General features: G+C 40.4%; 1 protein-coding gene and 1 non-coding gene across 4 annotated transcripts in view; both read left to right on the top strand.

Annotated features, from left to right (window-relative positions):
- The first annotated feature begins 5,659 nt into the window (after nucleotides 1–5,659).
- The window catches only part of MTUS1 (microtubule associated scaffold protein 1), a 167,825-nt gene continuing 145,629 nt past the window's right edge, over nucleotides 5,660–27,855 (top strand). For 2 of the 3 annotated variants that reach the window (XM_035004152.1, XM_035004150.1), the window contains exon 1: nucleotides 5,661–5,881. The gene's annotated coding sequence lies outside the window, so the exon portion shown is untranslated. Of the gene's footprint in view, nucleotides 5,882–27,855 lie in introns of all 3 variants that reach the window. The other variant, XM_035004151.1, reaches the window with a different exon arrangement.
- On the top strand, nucleotides 24,535–24,640 carry LOC118010146. The gene has a single exon (XR_004679140.1). It is a non-coding gene; the product is annotated as a U6 spliceosomal RNA (small nuclear RNA).

Raw genomic sequence — 27,855 nt, 5'->3', positions numbered from 1 at the left:
ATCAGGCCTGGATGCTGGGTACCAGTCACGATGCATCAACACTGAACCCGTTAGGCTTCATGGATTTGCATTCTTTGCACTCTTTTTAGAGGATCACTGATCAGTTAGCAGGGCCTAAGGGGGATGGTGGCAAAATGGAAGGCTTCTCTCAGCTCCCTAAGGGCAAGAAAACAAGGCCAGAGGCAAAGTCAAAAAGTCTAAGTAGACTGTGATAGTCTCAAAGGTATGAGACTTCAAAGCCACAGACTTGTTATTATATTTGTCATGAAGCAATAAATACTTCGAAGTTGAAAATACATCCCCTTTTTAAAAGGAAGACTCCGTCTGATTGGAGCAAAGATTAACCAATTCCAAGTGTGACACACTTGTGATTCATTGTCAAGCGTAGATTATGTACACCAGTAGTTTCTTTAGTCATGACATTTTAAGCGCTCAAAGTAAACATTTTCAATGTGGTTGCATAACAAACTGGTGGTGCTATATTTTTCTTGATTTCTTCCTAATATGAAGAGGTCAAAAGTAGAACTGCAGAACAAGTTGCTTGTGTGTGAGCTAAGATAATTTTGGCATCATGCTACAAGAATGGTTCCTTCTACAGAGTCTATAAATGGAATAGAAGGTCTGTTGCAGATGCCTTCCATAGTATGGGAGGATGAACAAGTTTCTCAGATGCTCTCAGATCGTTCTCACAAGAGGAAACTGTACTTCCTTATTATTGCTACTGCTCTGAACTTGCAACAGGAAATTTCTTTCTTGAGATACTTGATTTACAAATCTGCAGACTTCTACACAAGAACATTCCTGCTCTGATAGTTACCCTTCTGGAATATTGATGGGAGAGTCTACTCAAGTCTCCAAGTCCACTGGGAAGAAGGATGGATAATTAGAAACCCAGGAGTTATTTGTGAGTAAATCAAGACCATTTGCTGCTCTCGTGCTGTTTTCTTGCAATCATTCCTACAGCGAGTCAGTCCACGTACTTGACCATGGATGTCTTACTATCTTGGGACACAACAATTAAATGTCATGTGGCTCTTTGCAATATATATTTTCTCTCAACAGAAATAGGAAACAGGTCATCAACAGTGTCACAAAATTCCGGCATTCTGGGTCTTTCTCACTTCTGCAGTTCTTCAGCACCTATCAAATTTTTGGCCGACTAGAAAACTTCTGGAATGTTGTTTAAAACAACTGTGTCTCACTCTGAGCCAAGGAATTTGTGGACATGTTAGAATTTTACCATGAGCATATCTGACTTTCAAAAGCATATATGAAAGAACTGCTATATATACAAATGTCTATTTATAGTCAATCCTTGATCCATTGTGCTGTTATAAGTCTTGATTGACATTGGCTTGGTCCCAGATTGGGTAAATATTTTCGAGTTGAATTTTATGATAATACTTTGGTTTTTATTCAAAGCCATTATGAAAAAGAAGCACATCAAGCACGGATGTCTTGATCTGAAACATGAGTGAAAAATTTTCTCTTTGTAATTAATGTTAAGAACAGCTTTGCTTCCCTTCAAGAACTATCAGCCCATTTTGCAAATGGCAATTATGTAACTGGTTGGGACGCTTGGCTACTCAGTGGTTTAATTTGGTTACTCAATGGTATGTTTACTTACCTGTATGTTTTTCCTTGGATTCTAGTATATACGTCTAAATATTTATTTTTTAAAATTTACTGTGCCTGTCTTTTGGAGTTATTCAAACCCCTCATTCAATGCAGTGCTGGTATAAACACATATAAATAAGCAAGAAATTTTTAAAAAGGGATCGAGTTTGGGAATAAAAATGACGCCATGGAATTCTCATGGAATTACTTCCTCACTACTTAAATCAATGTACTGGAGTTTCCCTTTTGGGAATTAAGCCTGGAACTCCTTTTTTCATTTCTATTGAATGCAACTTGGGGAAAATTAGCTGAAAGCTCTACTCCAGGGAGATGTCAATGTTAATAAAATTCTAAGGAATTTGCTAAGTCATCATTTTTTTTTAAGATGTTATTTATTTATTTGAGAGAGAATGAGAAAGAGAGAGAGCATGAGACGGGGGTGGGGGTGGGGGGGAAGAGTCGGAGGGAGAAGCAGGCTCCCCACTGAGCAGGGAGCCTGATGCAGGGCTTGATCGTGGGACTCCAGGATCATGACCTGAGCTGAAAGCAGTCGTTTAACCAACTGAGCCACCCAGGCGCCCTGTCATCATTTTCACCATAATGACAGCGTGTTAGAATTTTATGTACTGAATACTTTATTTTTTTTTTAATTTTTTTGAATATTTTCTTTTTAGATAAACTAGAGAAGAAATAGTTTGAAAGTATCAGTTAAGTATTTTTGTTTTTTCTCCCCATTTATGTATGAGAAATTTTACAATTTATTGTATCTGTAAGTGAAATTAGTAGGGAGAGAATTTTAGTCATTCTTGATGGCAAAACTTCAAGTAGTGACGCATTTTAAAATATTGGAATGGGTACTATTATTTACACGGTTCAAAATTCAAAAAATACAAAATTATATCTAGTGCAAAATTTCCCTTCCAATCCTGCCCTCCAGCTGTCCAGCTTCCTTCCCAAGATGCAATCAATCTTAGCAGTTTCTGATATGTCTTTTCAGAGATATTTTATGCTTATACAGTCAAATTTATGTATATATATACACATATATATATTTCCATAGAAGTGTATATAATTCCCCCTTTTAATAGAAAAATGTAGCATACTTAGATAATTGTTTTTCATTTTTTAAAAATTGTGCACATGATGTGTCTTGGAGATCATTTCAGAAGAGTACAAAGAGCTTTCACTTTTTTTTAGGTTTTTAATTACTAGAACATAGAGCAGTGCTTATTAACATTGCCATGTAACACATTCGTTTAAATGAAAATTTTCTTTTAGTTTTTCATTTTTCTTCATTCTTTTCTTTTTTTTTTAAAGATTTTATTTATTTGACACAGAGAGAGAGAGAGCGAGAGAGGGAACACAAGCAGGGGGAGTGGGAGAGGGAGAAGCAGACTTCCCGCTGAGCAGGGAGCCTGAGGACCTTGATCCCAGGACCCCTCCTCCCCCCATCATGACCTGAGCCAAAGGGAGACACTTAACCGACTGAGCCACCGAGCTGCCCCTCTTCATTCTTTTCTTAAGCCTTCATAGGATGTCATTTATGGCTGTTTCATAATTTACCAGTCCTTTATTAATAAACATCTATACTTTTTTCAATCTTTTACCATAAACAACGCTGAAATGGATAAGCTTATACACGTCTACCATTTCTTGTGTGTTGTAAGATGAATTCTTAAGTGTAGACTTACTGGCTCAAAGGACATGTGCATTTATAATCTTGTTAGGTAGAATGAATTGCCCTCAATGGAGCCATTCTGATGTACATGCACATCTGCACTGTGACTGTTTCTCCACTTTGCCAGCACACAGTGGTTATCAAACTTTCTAATCTTTCTGGTTCTGATAAATGAAAAAGTGTTTTCTCAATGTCATTTTAATTTGCATTTTTCTAGTGCAGGAAAAAACTATGCTTTTTTCTTTTAAGGACAAACCCTAAGTTTTGTGGAGTATTATCTGACCCTTAATACTGTTCTTCGCGTCTGTAGCAGGTTAACATTGGAGTTCAGAGATCAAGAACATGGCAACATGCCCAGGACCAAGATGGAAAGAAAAGTCAGCAGGTCCCATTTCAAGCATATTTGCCTTGATAAAGTCCCTGATGCTGTCCCTAGAAGGTAACTTCTGTTTTTATGTGCATGCAATTAAAAGCTAAGTTTCAGATTCCCAGTGACCACAAAAGTTGCTTCTAATTACTTAGGAGAGGTGTTTTTTGTTTTGTTTTGTTTTGTTTTCCCCTTTGCTTCAATCTATCTCTTAGAAAAATGAAGTAAAACAGGTTCTATATTTATAGATAAAACTAAGCCACACAATAGAACTGTAGGGGGTTGGACCAAATCATCTGGGTCACATGAGGGTTATAAAGATTAAATGATACGTTTAACACTAGGACTATTCTGTTTAGGAAGGAGGCATGTTGCTAATTAGCATAATTGCCTCATGACTTGCAGTAACTGTATCAGTGCATTTGTTTTTCTGATTTTTTTTTTGTTTGTTTCGGTGCTTTTGCATGAGAGAATCATTCAATGGTGTATAGTGCTGCATCTCTTTAAAAATAATCCTATGCCTTTTAAAGTCACAGATATGTTAGTTACATGTCTGTCTTTGCAACAGGTTCTTCAAAAGCAAGTTGGCATGCAATACAATAAAAAGACAAGATCATGAGTTAGGCCAGATGGGTTTGCACTAACTCTCACTAGCTGTGTGACCCTGAGTAAGTCCCTTGACCTTTTTTTAGCTTCCATTTTTTCAGCTGAAATATGGAGATAATAATCTGACCTATTTACTCTGGGTCTTGTTGAAGAAATACTGGGACATTGTAATGTGAAAAGGCTTTGCAACTGTAAATGGCAGTACATCTGTTAGTGGATCTAATGTTGCTAGCATAGAAAACTTAGTCAAATACAATATCCTCAGATTAATTCTCTGAAAAAGCCTCTCTTAAAATGCTTTCAGCAAATCCAAACCGGTTAATTATCATTATTATTTTTTTTAAGTTTGGGCCCAGGTTGTCTGACACTTGATGGCTCAATAATCTTACATCTCTCGTAAGTGGAATAGCATCTTCGGAAAAGCGTTGCACTAAAAATATGTCTATAGAAGAAAATATTTTATGAGCCTAATAGACAGCTATGGATGAAATTCGTTCCGTTTAGCAAAGAAGAAGGACTTCATTTGTGTTTAGAGAAGAGTGGGTCGGGCCTCGTTTATCTCCCTGGTGTTGTATTCTTTCCACTTATTCCAAGATAACAGCTGGAGCTCATTTCTTTAACCTTTAATAGGTGTTCGCTAATAAACTTCTTAGTAGTACGAAGATAAAACAGACCAGGAGTCGGACACTCTGAGGAGACAATCAGTGCTGGTTCCTAGCAAACCTCCGCCCTGATCATTCTGCAACCGCCCCACTCCCTACCCCCACTCCTGGCCCGCCCTCGCTGCAATGCCCCACGGCTAGCTGGAAGCCAGAGAGCTCGCAGGGATAACACAGGAGGCGAGAGCCGGAGTAGGCAGAACTCCAGTCGCCCTCGGGCACCTGCGTGGTCTGGGGACGCGCGGGTCAGCCAGGTGCGCTGGCAGCAGCCGCGGGGCGCCGCGTTGCACGTGGCAACAGGTGCAGCGCAGTCCTGGGCTGACGCCCGGGGCCTGGGGCGAGTCTGCATTCAGCCCGGGAGCGTGCGGGGCTTCGGGACCCGGACGCGGGAGCGCCAGAGGAGGGAGCGAACTGGCTAGTCGAACCCGCCAACCTGCCGAGTAGAGCGGAGCGGAACGCGGCGGGAGTCCCCCGGGCCTGTATTCCGAGGTACAGCCCCGCGCGTCTTCCAAGTTTCTCGGGGCGCAACCCCCCCCCCCCCTTGAATGCCGCCTGCCCTTTGTCTCCAGCAGCGAGGTGCAGACTGGGGCCGCTTGGAAGGGGTGGCAGCGAGCGAGGTGGGTAGAGGCGGCGGAGCTTTTCTATTTACAAGTTTCCCGAACTCCCCGCCCTTGCTCCACCCCCAGCGGCTGGAGAGGCGGGGAGGCTGGCGCGCCCCAGTCTCGGGGTTCCCGCCTGGCAGCTGCAGCCGCCGCTGGCGTGCGGGGGTGGGGTGAGGGACGAGCCGTGTGTCCCCAGGTGCAGACGTTGCCCGCTGGGCACTGATTGCACCGCGGGTCTCCCGGGTGGGCCTGGAGCGCCTCCCCGGGGATCCGAAGGGCGCCGGGGCTCTCAGTCCCTGTTTCCCCTACTCTACGTCTCTGCTCCCGGGAGGAGGAGGAGGAGGAGCTGCGGGTAAGTGCGGAGTCGAGAAGAGGATTCCGGCTGCCCAGCCTGTCCGCGGTGGAGATCTAGGGCTGGGGCGCGGGGGAGGGGGCGCGGACGGACGGGGACACAACGTGAACGCGACCGTCACGGGGGACGGAACTAGCTTTGAGGGAGGGGCGGTTATTCCAGGGGCTTGGGTGCCAAAGTTGGGGGAGAAGTGGGGAGACAACCCCACAGGAGCGGAGGCTGCGGAGATCGGGTCTCACGGGGGGTCAGCGCAGCTGGTGCGGCAGGGACGGATGCGGATCGCAGTAGCTGTCACCTTGAAAGTGACCGAAGGGGTTTACAGTAGACGCAGACTGACAGGCGTGTGCTTGCAGCCGGAAGCCGCCCACCGAATACTTGACCTGCCAGGGCCCAGCAGTCCCAGCCTTCTCCCGTTGCGGTTCGCTTGGGCCCATTCTCAGCATAAGCAATCAGGGCTGAAATGTGGCGTTAATGAGGTTGCTGCAATTCCCAAGGCCCTCCCGTCCCGTGTCTTACTACTTCCAGCGGCTTACTTGTGCTTTTCTAGCTCTCTAGAAGAATCCACTCCTAAGTCAAGTCACCTGATTGATTACTACTCTACAGTAATTATGGGACTTACTACCTTAAATTTTTTTCTCCTTTTTCAAGACGTACTCTTTGCAAATAACTAAGTGATTGTTGACTTTGACTCAGCATAATTTATTTTGGAGTAAGAATGGAGAGATTAATTCTTCATTTAGCCTCCATCAAGTTTGACCTACCCTGTTAACTACTATTGACTATTTAGCAGTTTGGGTGCTAAGAAAGGAAATCCAGCGTGTTTTGTTTGTTTGAATAAAATCAAAGTTTTAGGCAAAACTCAGGGAATGACAGGGTTTATGTTTTGCCAGGTGATGGGATTTTAGTCATCAGCACATTAAATCCTTAGCCCTGGGGTGGGGGGTGGTGGAGGGTGCGGTGCAGGTGTTAGGAGTGGAGGCAAGGAGGGAGGGGAATAAAAAGGAAATGAGTTGCTGCTTCCTTAATGACCTCTTTAAGGAGTCTAGATACACCCAGATAGCAGTGTGTGGTTAACCGGAAGAGAAACTGAAGAATTTGGAAATGCAATACAATAGACAGCTTCTTTTTCAGGGGTAGGGCAGGAAATGATGGACAATTTAAATTGAACCAATGATGCCTTATTTGCATAGTGCTTTGCAATGTGTAGGACACTTTTTTTTTCTTCAATACACTATTCCATAAGGAAAGTTATGCAAAGAAATGATTAAAACTATTTATCCTTAAAAACTTAGTGGAATTGAGTTTAAAATAATATTATTTACTTGTGCCAACTTTTTCCTCTTTTAAAAATCGGTCATGGAGAAAATAGTGCTTGCAGAAGATCTGCACCTTTTAATTATGTATTAGTAATACATGGTTACAATTTTGGGTAATTTCATAGGGTTATAAAATTCTAGCTAGATTTCTCTGTATTTGTTATTAGACGGAAGCATTTAGAAGGCATGTCCCATAATAGCCTTCCTCTGTTGGCCTTGTTCCATGTCTGCTTGCTGTATAAAAATGGGTAGATTCAGAAAAAGTATGAATTAAATAATTCTACCACCCAAATATAATCACAGTGTTTTCTTCGTGCTTGTTAATGGATTTATTTTTTTACAGTTACGCAGTTTATACAGATATACTATTGCATACTGTTTTTTTTCCTGTTTGAGGAAAAAGTTTGCAGGTCAGTAAGTTCTCTAAGAGTCTTATTTTAGTGGCTACATAATATTTCACTATAGAGGTAAAAAATTATAAGCTGAACTTTTATTTCCAAGTACTATTAAATATATACTGTTGCAAGAAATATCCCTTATAAAACTTTATCTACACGGCCTATTAGATGGAGTCCTTGAAATACAGTTTTTGGCCCAAAGATCTCTTGATACAGATGGACCATTTGCTTTCCAAAAAATGTTTGGCCAAGTATGATCCCCACCAACACTCTGAGAGTATCTGTTATGGTATTCTTGTTAATGTGGGGAATCATTCCTAAAAGGAAAAATAATCCTTCCAGCTTTAGAGGTAAACAGTGCTTTCTTGATACCTAAGTTTCCAGGTCTTTAATTACAAATCATGAATACCAAAAACAATTTAGTTTCATTTTTATTCCTTTTTTAATGACTGCAGTGCCAATTTTTTTTCTACTGGGATATTAGTATTTTTCTATTAGAACTTTTATGGATTGATAATAAACTTTTACATTTCATATTACAGATTTTTTTCCCCCCATGATGTCTTGGCCTTATAAAGACCCATACCATGAGTTTATAGTGGTTTTGACTTAGAGGTGTTCTATACTTTAATGTAGCCAAGTCTGTTGACTTTCTCAAAAACAAAATTAACACTTCTGGATCATAGCTTAAGAACTGAGTAACAGTGGCAGGCTTTTAAAAGAATCTCCCCTCCCCTCCGCTCCCCTCCCCATCAATTCTGAGTAAGATTCCTTTCAAATCCATTAGAACAACCTCTATATCCTGGAGTAGAGACCATTGTAAACCAGATTGGGTTTGTTGATAAGGAATAGTTCTGCATGGTATATATCATTAGGAACAACAGTCTTCAAAATCAGAGCAAAGTTTTAAATCCCAGGGAATAAAAATGTTTCAGATCTGTTCTATGATTATGTAAATGTGATTAGGCTCACTATACATTTATTTTTTATTTGTAGTAGTGTCTTGCCAGATTGTACAATCATTATTACAGCTCATACTGAATTGTTCTTTTCTTGATGTCTAGACAGATGTATATGTAGTTTAAAATTTTTCCCAAATTTCCAACACTGTTTACAGATGAAACTATTTGAAGAGGTGGTGGGGGTGGGTAGCCGCCTGATTTCCCAAACTTGAGTTATCTATCCATACTGTGGAAGTTTAAATATACCCTGAGGACTTTTAAAGGCTTTGCTGAGCGAGTTCTCCATTACTTAGGGCCCACAAATAAGGCACCAGACCATATATAAGCCCCGAGGATAAGGTTGGTGTGTGCTGCATGTGTTTTAGGGTAAAAACGAGCCCAAACTTTCTCTGGAGGCAGGTGAGCGTACCAGGAGGTGACCTGCCCCACTTGCCTGGTAGGGACCCGGACAGTGGTGGCTGGGGCCTTTGGAGAGGTGAGGAGTGACAGGATGTGTGTGCTGCAGGAAAAGGATTAGGTTCTATGGGGTGTGACCAACAGCCTGAAATTTTTTTTTTAGAAAAGCCTGCTTTAACCAGGGTTTCTCATACTTGACTTTGAGAAATTGGTTATAACCAGTAACTGAGTTTGACTGGCAACTACTTCTTCTAAAGATGTATTTTTCTAAATCAAGTTCATACAAGATTGTTCTGATGATAATTTTCTTTTTTAAAAGGACTGCAATATTATTTGAAATCAGAAGTTATTACTCTCTGTGGGCATTTATCCATGATATTAATGCATGACTTTTTCTTATTCACTTGGCTCAAGATGAAAAAGACTTTTCCATTTTGGGGATGACAGATTTGGGAGCTAATCTTTACTATGTAGATAAATACAATAAAACTTCATTTTCATACACTATAAAGTATTGCAATTTGTGATTGCTCTGATGTATAATGTTTACACAATCAAGGAAGAGTGTTTGCTCAACAAAGAGAATAATAAACAAGGCTGAATATAGAGGTGTTAGGTAAATAGCTTTCAAGCACTTCGGAATTCCATTTTTGCATATACATCTTTGATTCCAAAACAATTTTAGGTATTCATTAAAGCTGGTAGGTTTTCCTTAGTCTGCAGTGTAAGCCCAATATTAAAGAGAAAATATTTAAAGATAAACTATTTACATTTGCTAAGGCTTATGTCTAAGCTTATGAATGTTCTGTGTATATATTACTTGCATGAGTAAAAGTAGAAAGCACACATCCTACCATTATTCTCACATAGAAATTTTATTTCATTTTGAAGTTGTAAAACTAAATAGGTTTAAAGTCACTTAGTTTCTTTTGAGGAGACATGTTTACTTTTTAGTAGGGTTGACTCCATTCATTTTGAGCAGTGAAAGAAGATCATGTGCAGGTCGTAAGCTTCTCAAACTAGCTCAAAGGGCAAAGCGGTTGCTGGGAAATTACTTTCAGGTAGTGTTAATTTTGCCTGAAATTGTACTGATTTCGTTTTTCAGTAAGAGTTGTGCTAAGTGGGAGGGCAGGTCTGGCCAGCTTCCCACTGCGTGGACACAGAAAAAGCTCAGATTGGGAAGAAAACAGACTGCGAAGACCTCAGGCTTAGGGGTAAGATGCCATGGAGAGGGGTTTAAAGCCATCAAATTCCTTATTTTCACTCTTTTAAATTCTTGTAAATATTTGTACCTTGTCAATTTATATTTACACTCAATGCAAAGAAAATGAAGTTGGCACTGATGTTCGTGGGCCGATCAACCATGATTGAGCTGACCTTCCACGATTAACTAAAACATTTCAGGACATTTGTGTTCTAAATTGGCATTGAGAAAGCAATTCTTGAGAAGAGTGGGAAGGAGATGTGTAAAAGTATAGTCTTGTTTAAACAGGTGTTTGAATACAAGTAGAGCTTACATAATGTCTGTGGCTGTGTTCGTTGGAACAAAATTTGAAGCCTATATAGAGCTTTATGCAATGCAGCTTTATAAAGGAACAAAGATAGAAGCTTATACAAGCCATATAGGAGCTGACGTTGAAACATAGACTCAGGGGTGCCTGGGTAGTTCAGTCGGTTAAGCCTCTGACTTTGGCTTAGGTCATGATCCCAGGAGCCTGGGATCGACTCCCATGTTGCGCTCCTTGCTCCCTCTGCCTGCATGTGTGACATCTTTGGTCATCTAAAGACTCTTCGTCCTTAATCAGGGATCACGATGACTCTCAGAATTGTCGCGAAGCAGGATGCTTAGCACTGCAGTCTAATTTCACTTATTTGCTCCGGATAATGTTTTTAGCGACCTCTTCCAACGGGTTTTTGTTAAAACTTGTAAGCGTCTTGAGGATAGGGTCTAAACCTTATGTTGGGTACATTTGCACTTTTATAATTATTTGTACCAGATGGAGCCTGGAATAAATCATCTAGAGCACTAATGGCATGAGAGTTTGAAATTCTTTCCTCCGTCAGTCACAGCTACTAGAAGGTCTTTTAAGCCAGAGACGATAATTTACTGACTGCTTTTCTAGACTCTCCTCTCTGTCCTGGCCCTCACACTTCCCCACACCCCCTGTGGTAGCCTCAGCCAGCAGACAGAGGCCACTCCACCGGTGGCCCTGTGTACCTTCCGAAAGCTGGTGCTGTTAGGCGGTAGGGTAACCTGGAATTGGAAGGTGTGAAGTTTGGTCCTCCCGAGTTAGAATTTTCTTTTATTACTAAGTGCCATTCTCAGAACATCTGGCAAACCCACGTGCAAGTACTTGTACGGAATTAATTCCACTTGTGCTAATTTATTACAGTCTCCATTTTGTGCAGATGGTCACAAGTCGACAATTTCTCTTAGAGACGTGGGCTGTTTCTCATTTAGAGAAATACGTATTTACGTTTTAAAAAGTAATTCAGATGAATTTTCAGTCTGGGGTGGTTGTTTCTCTCATTGCGTTTAATGAGGTTGTTGCAGAGTAGTTTTGCATTTCTTTTGAATTTGATTCTGTATTCTTAAGAGCTGACTTTTTATTTAAGGCTTAGAAACTCCTGGTAGTGCTTTATGGGGAGATATTACCAATGGCAACTATGCAAAGGAATTTACTAGTACATTGTACTTCCAGTATAAGGGGAGTGTGTCTATCAATAAAATGGAAATGGGGATAGGAAAAATCCTGCATTTCTCTTTTCATGAAAAACTTTAAATGATTTTATATTGCAGGTGTCACTGTTAGGTTACAAAATGGTTCTATATACCTTGTTATGCCGAACACTTGAAATTTGAAACCTTATAGGTACATCAAATGAAAATTATTTTCTACTTAAATGGTGTAAGTACAAGCCTCCAGGGGAGGGTAATGCTTTTTTTCTTTCTCTCCTTTCTCTTGTTTTATTAAGATTGGAATAATAAAAGAGGTATTTCAACATTTAGCTAGATTGTGCTCACCCTGATGTCCAGTTTGAAACCTTGGAGACATACTTTGTTAATAGAAATGGAAAAAATGTTACTGGGATCCAGTACGTTTGGTACCAGAATATAATAGAGAGTGCACAGACTTTAAAATAGGACCACGCTGGGCTCACGTCTGAGATCTTCTGTGTTAGCCACATGGATTCAGTAAGTAACTTTCTTCCTTTTGCACCCCTGTCCCCTCATCAAGACGGTGGGGATGATACCTGTTGCTTGGGGTTATTATGCCACAACGCCAAATATAGGACCTCTTTTCTGATTCATGGCTAGGAAGTTTAATTTAATTTCCTTAACTGAATTTTGAGAGGGTGGTTGCTCGGGCCTACTGGTGCTCTCTGCTGGGAATTAAATTCCAGGCACAGGAGCCTGATCATTTTTCTTCTTAAAAAGAATTGGTTCATACCAGTAATAGTTGAGAGTATTTATTCTTGGACTTCAGCTTTGTTACCTTTTGGTTTTCTGTAGAGTTCAAGTTTAGGGAGCTGCTGATATGCACGCGCGCGCACGCGTGTGTGTGTGTGTGTGTGAAAATAGAGATGAAAAATCCAGAATTGGGGCGCCTGGGTGGCTTAGTCGTTAAGCGTCTGCCTTCGGCTCAGGTCCTGATCCCAGGGTCCTGGGATTGAGCCCCGCATCCGGCTCCCTGCTCAGTGGGAAGCCTGCTTCTCCCTCTCCCACTCCCCCTGCTTGTGTTCCCTCTCTCGCTGTGTCTCTCTCTGTCAAATAAATAAAATCTTAAAAAAAAAAAAAAAAAATCCAGAATTGCCACAGTGTATCTGTGCACATGCGCACACGCACACACACATGCATATGATTAAAATTACAGTGAAATAATAACTGTGTTTTTGGATAGTACCTTGTAAATAGGACATTAGGGACCTTTCTGTTCAGTTAGCACACCAACCTGTGAAGTAGAGGTCTATCTTATACATGAGGAAGTTGACTGGAACTATGTGGATAAATGTTTTGTATTACGATGAGTGAGTCCTAGAGCCAGGACTAGGATCCAGTTCTTCTCTCCTGGTCTATACCACACTCCTGGTAGGATACTGATACTTGACTAGTTTTCATGCCATAAAGCGTAATCACTGTTGTGAGGATTTTCTTCATATTGGTGCTGAAGTGGGGTCAAAAGCATCACTGGTTTGGGTATGTAACATTTCAAATGACGTTGCTTGGAATTATGGCATGTTTTTCCATCTTATAACTGCAGACTATAAAACAGTGTTAAATCCTGTAAGCCACTAAGATGAATAGCACAAATGGAAAATTGATAGTTACATTTCTGTGACATTTTACGGTTTTTACACTGCTTCAAAGAGAACCAAATGAATTTTAACAGTTCTCTGAATCATTTGTACAATAATATATTGTAAAATGTACCCATTTTACAGATAGCAGCCCAGGGTCATGTATGTTGAGCAGGGACTGATACTTGTTTTTCTGAAGCACTTTTTTCTATAGAAATATTGAATCCTATTTCCTTATTTTAAGCTACATGGAGGCAGGTAATTCTTTGGCAGATGGAGTTAATCCCAGGTAGAAATTTAACTAGGAGGTGAGGCCTGGTGTCCGTCAGAACAGGGAAGAGAAGGTCCCATAAAACCACAGTTACACCCTGAGTATCAGTCATGGTTTCTAGCCCTAAAGGTCAATGGTTCTGTGTTACCAAAATGACTTCTAAGGAATGTATGATGTTAGGACTTGACAAGTAGGCCATTTTAGGGAGGTTGGCTCTTTCTTCCTTTGGGCTGCCCCTACGAGTTAGATCTGTACATACACTGACCTTCTGTGAAAGAACTCTTACTTGCCAGGGGAAAGCCTAACACAGGTAATCATTTTCCAAGTAAAAGGTACAGGAAGTTGATGTTTAATAAAGGTTGGGAGATATGGTGTGAGGTGCCAACTTGCGTAACCACACACACATACTGACATTTTTCAACTGGTCTTGGCAGGATTCAGATGGAAAATTATTTCCTTTTTGCCAAGTGGACTTTGAGGAGATCCGGCAACTGTCTGAGTGATTCTAAACAAGGAGCTGCTCATGGGCATTTAATACCTTGAGGGAGAAAAGTCATTTTAGCTTAAATCTGTGTCCTGTGTAGCCAGTCTACCCCATTTCTCTCCAACAACCTGTGCTACCTTTTGGGTAATTCCTTTACCTAGCTGTGTACAATTTAGAAACAAAAGAATGCAGAGTCTTCACATCAAGTTATTTCTTCAGGCAAACTGTAGAGTCCCTGACAGTGTTCTTGACAAGCATTGTGTGTGACTGGTGGTATGGTTTTAGTTGCTTACTTTTATTGGGGCAGCCCTTTCTGTATGGCCTCAGGGGTACGTGGAACTTAATCTTGCTGTTCTTGACTCCTACTTCTTACCGATTCTCATGAAAAAGCTGAATTTATGATGGAATTCTTATCGGCAAGATGATGTAATCTTGACAAGAACAAGAATGTAATTTTGTTCACCTCTCTATTAGGAGTACTTAGAATAGTGCTTTTATTAAGGTGCTTAAAAAGGTGTTGAAGGAATGCTGACCTAGACTAAGAGCTAATATTTTAGATTCTCAGAGGTCTCTTGGTTTGAGACTTTAGGTACCTGGTTTGTGGTCCTAAACTGCTTTTCAAAGTGATTGTTTAGGTCTGGGCCTATAGTGCCCTTCCAGGGTCATAGACAGAGACCTACTCCTCTAGGAGGGTCTAGGTGAATATATGCAGGAGCTAACAGTGAAACGTAAAACTGTGTAAGTCAGCTTTGATGTCCACAAGATCAGACCAAACTGGTAGTTGGTGTAGTAACCATGCAAGATTTTCCCTAGGGTAGGAAGGATTAGTTGGAAAGTAGATTCTAGAATAAGAACCAGGAAAAACATCTTTAGTTCCAAAATGAGTTAATAGAGGTGTTTGGGAATATACAAACTGTTTACTGGCCACATGATAGGTGAAAAATAAATTTAAGATTTTATTTATTTATTTGACAGAGCACAAGCAGGGGGAGCGGCAGGCAGAGGGAGAGGGAGAAGCAGGCTCCCTGCTGAGCAGGGAGCCCAATGCGGGGCTCAGTCCCAGGACTCTGGGATCATGACCCAAGCTGAAGACAGACATTTAACTGACTGAGCCACCCAGGTGCCACCCAGATTTTTTAACTGATATAAAATTAAGTACCATGCAGTGCACCTAGGTTAGGTGTACAAATATGAGTCTTGACAAATAATTTCCATCTGTGCAACCGTCACACCAGTCGAGCTCTAGAACATGTCCATCCCCCCAAAAAGTTGCCTTGACTGAATGAACAAGTTGCTAAGTTCTGGTCCTAAAGTGAGGGTAATAATAAAGATTGTTTCACAAGGTTGTTGACAGTATAACAGTAGCAACTAACAATGGTGGGTATTAGAAAGTTTCCAAAAATTTCATTTAACCTTAAAACAACCCGAAGAAATGGATTGTTTACTGTTGCATCCATTTTTACAGAGGAGGGAAATGAGGCCAAGATAACTTTTGGCTTGTTCCAAGCAAGGTAGGTAGCCCAGTAGCTGAGGCAGTTCTGCAGAGCTGGGTCTGTGGTGAGCAAATGTTGGTTGACCTTATTAGCTATGGGAAGGAAGGGGGAAAGAGACCAAGGGTACACATTTGAACTGGGTTTTAATGTCCATTGTTACTTATGAACTATGTTTCTTGGGCAAGATCCTCAACTTCTGGGAAGATCTATAAAAGAGGAAGAGGCATAGGAAGTCATCATGGGACTGGTCTGTGCTATGGGGCTGTCACCTGGGAGACAACTATGAGAACACTTTGGGGACTTGGAAGTGCTGTGTGCTGACATCCTTATCTCTGTCCATGGAAGAGATAGCTGCGTGCTCCCTGCTCCTGGCCTCACACACTTGGGAGACTGGGCAGACAAAGAGGGATTGACGGTGTGTCAGAGAGACAGTCCCCATGTGACAGTCTTGATGGGTCGAACACAGTGTTTACACAACATTTTCTCTCACAGGTCGCTTTGACATTCAAAGCCTTAGATAGTTTTCCAGCTATTATGTCAGCCGACCTCCATAATATTTTAAGTATCCTTTCTCCTGTTGTCCTTCCAGATTTTTGGAGGGGAAATGTTACTAGTTGATAGAATCTGAAAGGCTCAGAAACACTCACCTGCCTGTTCCTCAACCTCAGTCCAAGCTTCCTCTTCTTCAGGGAGCTACACTCCCATCATTCTCTCCATGTCGACACCAGTGGAGTCCATCCTCTGGGTTCCCTTAGGCTGGTTCCACCTCTACTTTTGCAGTTTTTGTAATTACTGACTTGTACTTTCTTAACTATTGGCTCTTTGAAGGCTCCTTAAACACGGATTGTCTTCATTGTGTCCCTAGGAGAGCAGCTGGCATGTGGTAGGCAAGTAATCAGTGTTTGTTGAATGAATGGAAGTTCTTGTAGTAAAAGGTCACTTCAAAGCAGGGATACAGAAACGGGCAGGATGGTGCATGAAGTATGCGACCCCCCACTTTCCTTCTCTGGGACTGCTCTAGTACTGTTGTAAGGGATTCCTTCTCTTGTAGCTAATTGGAGGTTCTGAATATTAAAAAAAAAAAAAAAAAAAAATCTCCTGCTTGAAAGGCTTTATTATTAAGGGAATAGTTGTAAGAAAATTGGTAAGATTTGCAGCACTAACTATAACATCTTGCATTTATATAATGGTGGGAATAGAATTTTTCTAAACTGTAAACGTGAATTAAGTTAAATCACACAGATATTTTAGGTGTACAAATTAGAAAGTCATTATCCCAAAGGAGAGCTGTTATTTTAATGTCTGATTAAAATACTTTATACAGGGATCAGAATCATTTAGAGAAAGGCATGAGTAGATCCTGAAATTCTTAACTTAAAAAAAATTGGGCTGTTGAACTCCACAAATATTATTTGGGTGAACATGGGTAAAACCTTTCCCTCCCACTTCTAAGTTCGAATCCTCTTGTATCCATTTCTGCCTTTAAACTCTGGGCCAGCCGGTCATGCCATCAGGGCCCACCTATCTGTGCAAATGGGAGCAGTGGTTCTGGCTTTGGTCAGTTGGAGATTTCTTGGCCATAACTGAGCCACAGATTGCCATTAAGGATGGGATTCTATTACTGAATTATTCCTTTTGAACATTTATTGCTGAGGGTGGTTACTTGTAAGTATCTCCTTTGATTGACTTTGTGCTATTGATATTAAAGGCTGTTGCAGTCAGGCTGTGATATAATTGGTAGCCAGACTTGGACCCTTTTCGGGAAGCTAAAGACTTTGCACTGAACATATTAGCCTTAGATATATAAAGCCAAACAAAGCCCAATTTGTGAATTTCCTAATTTTTCTATAGCACAACAATTTGCATATTCAGTGTCTTTAAAAAAAATACCATCTATTCCTCCAAGTCTATTGAGGACAGATTCTAAGATCCCATAGGCTCCCTCTTCCTATACTCCCTTCTGAGAAATACAAAAAAAAGTAGCTAATTTTGGAACAGTGAGATTTTTGTTCTGCTTGTGAGGGTAAGGGAGGGGACTTGGCTGGGTTTCTTGCTTCCTGAGGTCTGTGCTCTATTTCTTGTTCTCTTGGCATATTCCCACATTCAGCCATCCTAGACCTCCAGAGTGCTTGGAGAGGAGACATCTGACAGAGGTGTCCTCACCTTCAGGGCCAGAGACTCCCAATAACAGAAGTCACAGCCAGAACCAGTGAGTGAATCTTTACTCCTTGGTTCCCCCTCTGAATCAAGCTTGTCTTCTCAAATACTAGAGCCAGTGTGTTGTCCTTAACATTTTCATGAGGTCTTCATTTGATGTTATCAGGAGAAATCTGGGGAACAAACCTTTTTGAGGCTGTCGACCTATGGGTTCAGAAAAGATGGACAGTTCTTTACAAAATCCAAGTTGGGGGATGAATGAAAGCGATTAATTTTGATGTGACACGATGTCCTTGGAGGAAAGATACAAAATGAAATATATGAATGTATTTTTTCTCCATTTTTTTGGATGTGCTCTCCCTTGAAATTTCAGTTGCCAAATATTCAAACCTAGTTTGAGGTTCTTATGTTTCATTTTAGTAGTGAGCTGGAAAAACCAACCGAACACTTAACTTGAAATTTGTCTTACTATAGTTATCTTTAATAGAGGTGAAGCAGTGATAGTGTAGAGTTCTAACATCAGGTATCTTTAGTATTTTTTTTTTTTTTAAAGATTTTATTTATTTGAGAGAGAGCGACTGAGAGAGAGAGAGCATGAGAGGGGGGAGGGTCGGGAGGGTCAGAGGGAGAAGCAGACTCCCCGCCGAGCAGGGAGCCCGATGTGGGACTCGATCCAGGGACTCCAGGATCATGACCTGAGCCGAAGGCAGTCGCTTAACCAACTGAGCCACCCAGGCGCCCTATATTTAGTATTTCTGGTGGGCCTGTACCAATTATAGATGTTGTAGTATGTGGTTATATTTATAAATAGCACAAGGAGATACTTTTATTATGTCATCTTGGTATATTCTTTTGAAAGGTGACTAACATTTTCTTTGAATATTTTTATCAATACCTACCTCTTTCCAAGGTTAACAAATCCAAAATCTCTGTTGTTACTGGACATGACATTTAAGGGAAAAAAAAAAACAAAAAACACTGAATAGCTTTAAATTTTCTAGCATGTGGGTTAAAACTCTCAAAGTAGGAAATCTCAGCTTTGTTTTTTTTGTTTTTGTTTTTTCCCCCTGATGAAATTACGGGTACTATGGATTGCATGTCTGGATTGGGAGCCCAGCCTTGGTTGGGTCAAGTGAGGGCAGTGGGTGGGTTGGGCTATAAGGGTCATGACCCTGCTATGCGTGGGAGGGCATTCTCCTTTGTAGCCCTTGGGAGATTGTTGCAGTGGAGTGTTGTTAATCCCACTGGGACTTGCCTGGCTTCTGAAGGGTTTCTCACTGCCTCATGATTACCTAGGGCCAAGTTAGGAATCAGAGAGGGGCCGCTGACCTAAAAATAGTCACAGTTTGGGAGGAGGGCTTGAATGGCAGGGCACCACCGCTCGCTCCCTTCTCACTGCCAGAAGATGGTGCCATAAGGAGACGGTCAAATGGGGAGTGTGTGCGTCCGAAGACAGGTGTGAAAAGTGTAGAGGAGAGTGAATAAAACTTTCTTCCTGGCTTCTAGAGGGGGAGATAAACATTTTAGAGATTGACTTTCAGAAACCCTTAGAGACAGTAAAAGCAAATATGGGAAGTGATTCTTTTTATGAGGTTGGGCTTAGTGGGGTATATTTCTAGATGTTTGTAAGAAAACATTTTGTATTTAATGTCGGTCACAGATTGTTGAGGAATGGAAACCGTGATATGCCTTGTTTCCCATAGTGCCTGAGAACAAAGTGAAGCATCGTTTGAAAACTTGAAGGTGACAGGTCATTTCAACAAAGACAATTTTTTAAATTCAAGTGTAGTTGACATACATTATTAGGCTAGTTTCAGAGGTACAACACTGATTCAACATTTATATATTACGAAGCAACCACAGTAAATCTAGGTAACATCTGTCACTATACAAAGTGTTGCAATATTAACTATATTCCCTATGGTGTACATTGCATTCTGTGTCTTCTTTTATAACTGGAAGTTTGTACCTTTTAACCCCTCTCCCCCATTTTACCCCTCTCCCTACTTCGCTCCCCTCTAGCAACTATCAGTTTGTTCTCTGTATTTATGATTGTTTCAGTTCAGCTTTGTTTTTGATTTTTAAATAACACATATATGTGAAATCATTATATTGTCTTAGTCTGGCTTATTTCACTTCGTATAATACACTCTAGTAAAAGGCAAAAGATTTATGTGATCTGAAGAGAAACCAGAGTATCTCGAGGTCCATCTATATTGTCACAAATGGCAAGATTTCAGCCTTTTTATGGCTAAGTAATATTCCATTGTATATACCCAACATCCTCTTTATCCATTCATCTAATAATAGACACTTGGATTGCTTCCATATCTTGGCTATTGTAAGTATGCTGCAATAAACATAGGGTGCATATATCTTTTCAAATTGGTGTTTCTTTCTTGGGCTAAATACCCAGAAGTGGAATTGTCGACTGTATGGTAGTTCTCGTTTTAATTTCTTCCTTACTAACACTTGTTATATCTTCTTGATTCTAGCTATTTGAACAGATATAAGGTGATATCTTGTGGTTTTGATTTGCATTTCCCTAATGATTACTGATGTTGAGCATCTTTTCATGTGTCTGTTGGCCGTCTGTATGTTTTCTTTGGAAAAATGCCTATTTAGGTCCTCTGCCCATTTTTAAAATTAGATTGTTTGCTCTTTACGTACTGACTTGTAGGAGTGCTTTATATATATTGGGTATTAATCCCTTATTGGCTATATCATTGCATATATCTTCTGCCATTCAATAGGTTGCCCTTTCATTTCATTGATGGTTTCTTTTGCTGTGTAAAAGCTTTAACTTGATGTGGTCCCACTTATTTTTGCTTCTGTTGCCCTTGTCTGAGGGGACAGATCCAAAAAAAAAAAAAAAAAAATTGCTAAGGCTGATGTCAAAGAGCTTATTTCCTATGTTTTCTTCTAGGATTTTTATGGTTTCAGGTCTTATGTTTAGGTCTTTAATCTGTTTTGAGTTTATTTTTATGTATGGTGTAAGAAAGTGGTCCAGTTTCATTCTTTCAGGTGTCCAGTTTTCCCAGCACCATTTTGAAGACTTTTTCCCCTTGTATGTTCTTTCCTTTTTTGTCACAGATTAATTAACCGCATTTATTTCTGGGCTTTCTATTCTGTTCCGTGTGTGTGTGTGTGTGTGTGTGTGTACACCATACTCTTTTGATTACTATAGCTTTGTAGTATAGTTTGAAATCTGGGCACATTATGCCTTTAGCTTTGCAAGATTGCTTTGGCTATTTGGGTTCTTTTGTAGTTTGACAAAAATTTTAGGATTATTCTAGTTCTGGGAAAAGATGCTATTGGTATTTTGATAGGGATTGCATTGAATCTGTAGATTGCTTTGGGTTGTATGGACATTTTTAACAACATTAATTCTTCCAAGCATGAGCATGGCATATCTTACCATTTATTTGTGTCAACTTCAATTTCTTTTATCAGTATCTTATTTCAGAGTACAGGTCTTTTACCTACTTGATTAAATTTACTGTGGACCTATGCATTTTAAACTGAAGTTTCTGGAAAGATTATTTAACATACTAACAACACTTCGGATACATCTGGTACACATTTTATGTTGAAGTCATATTGGTTAGAAGAAATTGCTGTCTGAAAGTGATAGACAGTCTTCCATTTGGTAGCTGTTTTCTGACTGGGTATGATTGATTCAAAACTTAGTATTTATTTTCCAGTCTCCTTTTCTCTTTAAGGTGAAACCAGATTACTTCAGATATTTAAAATATCTGTGGTCAAAAGACCAAGAGCTTTGTTTTCCCTCCCAGCCTCCAGGGTGACTGAGGAGGTCTGATGAGATAAGAGGTGGAGAGTATTTTGTTTGAACTCATTGATTTAGGGATGGGTGCTTATTGATTTTTTTTTTTTTTTGAAAGGATTCTTTCACTGCATCTGAGCGTTGATTACTAAGTTTAAGTAATATTCTCTGATTTAGGGGTAGCAGGAGGAGTCACTTGACTTTGAAGATATTTCTTGTTACCTTCAGTGCAAAGGCTAATGTGTTGCTAATTGTTGTTCTATGTGAGTTTTTGTGTCCTGAGGGCCCACAGAGGACTTTTGAGAGGGGATTTGCAATGAGCTGAGTTACAATGTGGAGAACTCCTTCTGATTGCTTTGTGGAGAATGTATTGTAAGGAGGCAAGAGGCTAATGATTTACTCAGTCCTTCAGAGGAGAGAGATGAGTATCTTGGACCTGGAGTAATAGTGAAGGTGAGAAATAGTTGCATTTGGAATACATTTTGAAGGCGGTGCCTATTTTAATTGCTAATGAGGTGATAGGGAAGGAGGGGAACAAGGCTGACTGCTAGGTTTTTGGTGTGACGATCAGCTTGGGCGCCTAGAGGCATCTTTTATTGAGAATAAGGAACACTGGGACAAGAAAGAATTTGTGAGTCAAGAAGTCTGGAGTTCTTTTAGAGGCAGGAAGTTTGAGATGCCTGTTAGGTATACAGGGGCAAATGTTGAATTAACAGTTGGGTCATCAAATCTGGAACTTTAGGGAAAGATCCAGGCAGTGAGATGCTTGTGGGGCTTGCCATGAAACAGAATGTATTTAAAACAAGATGATGAGTGTAAGAAGAGAGGAGCTAAGGGGCAGGAGCTGTGAATTACTCCCAACATTAGGAGGTTGGTCAGAGAAGCCAGCAGAGGAATTTGCCAAGGAGCAGCCCGTGAGTTGAGGAGGATTAAAGCTAGGGGAGTGCCTCTGAAGCCAAGTGAAGATGGTGTGTTGGGGCTCGAACCCTATAGTGTAAAGAGTTTTGTTTACCAGAGGACACTTTTGTTCACTTTTTGGTAAGTAAATGTGTTTAGTGATCATTTAGAATCTTGATAAGCTTGAGGAAACCATGGTAAATTCAGCCAAAATTAAAAACAAGCACAATACATCTCTTGAAAACACCACAACATGACATTTAATTATCCGTAGGCAGTCTCATTGCAGGGAACTGGACACATTCTGTTAATCACTTTTGAAATATCAGCAATGGATGGAGGAACCATAATACTCTTTGAGGGCCCCCCAAATCCACAACATTTTTTTTTGTATCTGGCCACTGCCCATAGTGCTGTTTTGAGAGCCTCATTTGCTCACTTAGGAAGCCCCATTCTACATCATATCAAAATATTAAAATATAACCACACTTCCTGCATTTAAACAGTTGAGTTGCTATTGAGTTGTTAACTGTTGATATACTAGTACATCTAAAATCTTTCCATGCTTTTTCTCTTCTCTGCTCCTTATTCCTCAGGTCTCCGCTAAACACGTGACTTGCTCAGAGACCTTCACCCTATAATAGCAACAGGAATGCCTGTGATTTTCTTCATTGACTACAATTTCTGTTTGTATAGTTGTTTGTTTTGTTCACTGTGTAGTAGCGCTTAGCAGAGTGTTGGGCATATGTGGGCACCTAATAAATCTGAATGAATGTCACCCAGTATTAGAAAACAGGTGCCTCAGTAGCTTTGGTTTGGTTTTCAAGCTCAGTGGCTTTATTTTTAAGTCAGATTGGCTGAGGTATCCTTTACTTACCGCAAAAATTGCCTTTTTAGGTGGGCAGTTCATTGAACTTTGGCAAATATATCGTCAGCCACCATCAAAAAATAGAAATTTCTATCATGCGGTTTCTTTGTGTCCCTTTCAGCCTTTCTCCCCTGACTCCCAGGCAAATGCTGATCTCAGTCTTTCTTCATGGTTTTGCCCTTCCAGATACTATGTAAAGAGCACTACCTGCCTTTTCTGTCTGGCATCTTTCACTTAGAGAAGTATCTCAAACACACAAGCTGTTGTTTGTATCAACGGTCTACCTTTTTCTTGCCAAGTGGTATTTCATTGTATGGATGTCCTTCAGTTTTTCTTATTCAACCACTGGTGATGGACATTTATGTTGTTTCTAGTTTTTGGCGATTTATTAGCTTTTCCTTCCTGGTCTTAATTAGTAGACAGGAAATTAAAACAGCAATAGTGACCCACAGCCACAAACCCCTATTCATGTCTACTGTTTTCATTTTCCCATGTTTTTTTCTATGTGTTTTGCATGGTAATACTACTAAAACACATTTTGCCTAGTTTTATAAACTGCATATTTTTGAAATGGTTGCATTTCATTGAGTCACTCTAATTTTCTAATCCTTGGTGACATTCAGATTGTTTCTAAGTCATCACAGTTGTAGAAAATGTGCTAACCATCATCTAAAGTGTTCCTATGATAAATTCTTGGCAACAGCTTAAGACTCTTAATTTGAAAGTAATAGAAATCAATTCAAGCTAACTGGGGCAAAAAATGGATAGGTGTTAAAAGGGTATGGAATATTTCTCAGAAGTTAACGTCAAGGACATTGTTAAGAACCAAGTCAGGTCGGTCATTCTTCTTCGTTGTTATTTCTGCTTCTCTTGGGGCTTTGGTAGCATTCTCTTTGCAGAGACTTGTTTCATCTGCTCCAGGGTGCATGGCAGGAGGAGGCTAACTCCACAGTGCTGGGATTTATGTTTTCCAGTCCCGGGACTTCCACAGACACACTCTGCCTGACTAGCTATTTCAAATCCAGTGGTGGGGGAGAGACCATCTGACCACATTGGAGGTAGTCGTCCACACCAGGACAGTTCACTGTTGTTCATACAGTGGAGCCCAACTCAGTAAAAAGGAGATGTTCTCAGAGAAAGAGGGTTGTTGTAAACTAATCCCACACTCAGAGGTTACCATTTAAAGTAAGATTACACAAAATCCATTTTATGACTATTCAAGTTGCTTTTCAAAAGGGTAATTACAGTATGGTCTTAGGAGAGAGTTGGGAGTATTACATGTATCTATTTTTTTATATTTGTATTTACATATTAAAAATCATTTAGGTACCTGTTTCCACAGCTCATATACTAAGATTAGAATAATACAGAGAAGGATTAGCATGGCCCCTTCCCAAGGATGACCCGCAACTTCATGAAGCATTTTGTATTTTTACAAGCTAAGTCCTGGTGATGTAATGTACGGCATAGTGACTATAATTGATGATACTGTATTGCATGTTTAAAAGTTGCTTAGAGAATAGATCTTAAAAGTTTTCATCACAAGCAAAAAAGAGTTGTTTACCTCTTCTTGGTTTTGATCCATCCCCTCTGAGTGATGTTTAATGGATAGCTAAGAAAATCTGACCTATTAGCATTTATTGAATGCTTGCTTTATGTTAAGCATCGTGTCTGAGACTTCTGTAAATACAAGGCAGTTTATTAGACATCTCTTATTCTTGGAACCATGCAGTCAAGTTGAGATTTACTTAACCCTGGAGGAGCTTCTTATTAAGTGGTCCTTGAGTGGAAATGTTCCATATACAGGTAGTTGTGTCAGTCTTTGTCTGGAAATAATATCAATATGGGTGCTAAATGGTTCAGTAGGAACGTCAGTACCTTGATTTAACTATGGACTGCCTGCCTAGAAACCTGTTCCTAAGTTGTGTGACCCATTGTGGAGTTATGTATCTTGTCCTCACTTTGAGTTTTAGGTCCTAGCTGGAGTCTGGAGTCCCCTAGCCTGGCCGGGCTGCTTTACCTGGAGTCTGCTTTATGGCAGTGACTATCGGCAGGTTCCCCTGTGCATCCGAGTGCCCCCTTCTTAATTTTAAACAACTCATATGTGGTACGTAAGGAATAGTGCAGAGGACCACAGGGGAAGGGAGGGAAAACTGAATGGGAAAGAATCAGAGAGGGAGACAAACCATGAGAGACTCTGGACTCCGGGAACCAAACTGAGGGTTACAGAAGGGAGGGGGTTGGAATGGGGTAACTGGGTGATGGGTATGGGGGGGCACGTGTGGTGATGGGCACTGGGTGTTGTGCACAGCTGATGAATCGTTGAACACTGCATCAAAAACCAATGATGTACTATATGCTGGCTAATAGAACATAATAATGAAAATAATAAATTAAAAGAAACTAAAGAAAAATAAAAGTCTTTGTCAGCAAATGCACTCTGGTTACTATCATAATCTTACCCTTCTCTGAAATCATTTATTTCGTGACTTTATGTTGATACAATGAGAATTTTAATGAAGATTTTAACAGTGAAACTTGCCAAGTTAAGGTATCTGTTCACGTGTATAAGTGGATTCTTCGTATGTGATGGTCTAACTCAGAAGAGCTTCTCCCTGGCAGCTGGGTTGTACCACAGTGGTCAGCATGATGATGCATGCTAGAGTGTAGACCCTTCCATTTGTGGGTTTAATATTTGAGATACCAGATAGTTACAAGGCAGCCCCAAATTCTAAGATACCTAATACCGTATTTTTCTCCTATTCTGTAGATTGGGAAAGTTGAGGTTGCAATGAAGTTATGCTATTAGCTCTAGCTCTTCTGGTTTGTGGTTTTGATTTGTTCGTGGTAAAATATACATAACATAAAATTTACCGTTTTAACCATTTTTAAGTATACAGATCAGTGGCATTAACTTAGCTCATAATGTTGTGTAACCATCACCACAATCTAGTTCCAGAATTTTCCATGAACGCAAACAGAAACTTTGAACTCATTAAAGGCTAATTTTCCATTCAATCTTCCACCAGCCCCTGGTAACCTCTATTCTACTGTTTGTATGAGTTTGACTATTTTGGTACCTCAAGTAAGAGGACTGCTACCATATTTGTCCTTTTGGTCTGGTTTATTTCATTTAGCATGTTTTCAAAGTTTATCTATTTGTAGCATGAGTCAGAATTTCCTTCCTTTTTTATGGCTGAATAATATTCCATTGTATTTATGTACCATATTTACTCATCTGTTGATGGACACTTGGATTGCTTCAACCTTGTGGTTATGAATAATGCTGCTGTGAACATGGGTGTACAAATACCTGTTCAAGTCCCTGCTTTTGGTCCTTTGGGGTACATACCTAGGAGTGGAATACAAGGTTGTATGGTAGTTCTATATTTAACTTTGTGAGAAGCCACCAGATCGTTTTCCACAGCTGCTGCATCATTTTACATTCTGACTGTGAATTTGAGAGAGTTCGTTTCTTCACATCCTCACTAACATTTTGATAATAGCCATGCTAATGGATGTGAAATGCTATCTCATGGTTTTGATTTGCATTTCCCGGAAGACTTTTGATGTTGAGTATCTTTTCATGCACTTATCAGCCATTTGTACTTGTTCTTAGGAGAAATGTCTTTTTTTTTTTTTTTTTTTTTTTTTAGATTTTATTTTATTTGAAAGAGAGAGCACAAAGAGGGGGAGTGGCAGGCAGAGGGAGAAGCAGGCTCCCCGCTCAGTGGGGAGCCTGATGCGGGACTCAATCTCAGGACCCTGGGATCATGACCTGAGCTGAAGGCAGATGCTTAACCAACTGAGCCACCCAGGCACCCCGGAGAAATGTCTTTTCAAGTCCTTTTTCACATGATGTTAACATTTTGAATTAAATTTTCTGTTCCTTGGTTTCACTTCATAGTCCTATATATTAGCTTTCTTATTGTGTATTAAGAAAGTTAGATTGAAAGTGGGGAGGAAAGTTTTTGTTTTGGTGGAAGATGTTAAAAAGTGACAGGTTTTTTTTTTTTTTAAAGGATAGATTTATTTGAGAGAGAGCATGTGCGTGCGAGTGTGGGGGAGAGGCAGAGGTAGAGGGAAAATCCCAAGCAGACTCCCCACTGAATGTGGAGTCTGACATGGGGCTCAGTCTCACAACCCTGAGATCAGACCTGTGCTGAAACCAAGAGCTGGACACTTAACCAACCCAGGCGCCCCTGACAGATTTTATCTGTTGAAGCCAAATTTTGCTCTTGGTGTTTTCAGGTTGGCTGTGTGCTTCCATGCACGTGGACCAGGTAGGAGACCACCTGTCTAACTGGAGTGAGGAAGGCCTGAAGCCTTATGTCTCGTTTGGGATTGTAAAGGGAGGAGGAGGAAGAGGTAGAGTGGAGAATGAGATTCCTTTCTCTTTCATCTCCTTATATTTTAGAAAGGCAGAAACTTCCATTTTTTTTTTCCACCGCCCCCCACCCCCCTTCCTCCACTCTCTTCTGACTCCTGAGACTGAAGATGATGGCGGCCAGGGTCAGGTAGCAAAGTAGCTTCTATCATTCTCTTCCCTGACTGTGTTTTTTCCCCATTGACACAATGCCCTACCCAGTGTTCTACTTCTTGGTCTTTATACATACGTATAGTATGTCCGTATCTTAGTGGGAGATGTA

This window comes from Mirounga leonina, unplaced genomic scaffold, assembly GCF_011800145.1.
Source record: "Mirounga leonina isolate KUSES-001 unplaced genomic scaffold, KU_Mleo_1.0 Mir_128, whole genome shotgun sequence".
Lineage (NCBI taxonomy): Eukaryota > Metazoa > Chordata > Mammalia > Carnivora > Phocidae > Mirounga > Mirounga leonina.
Note: the sequence above shows the minus strand (reverse complement) of the source record. Positions and strands in the feature narration are given on the sequence as shown.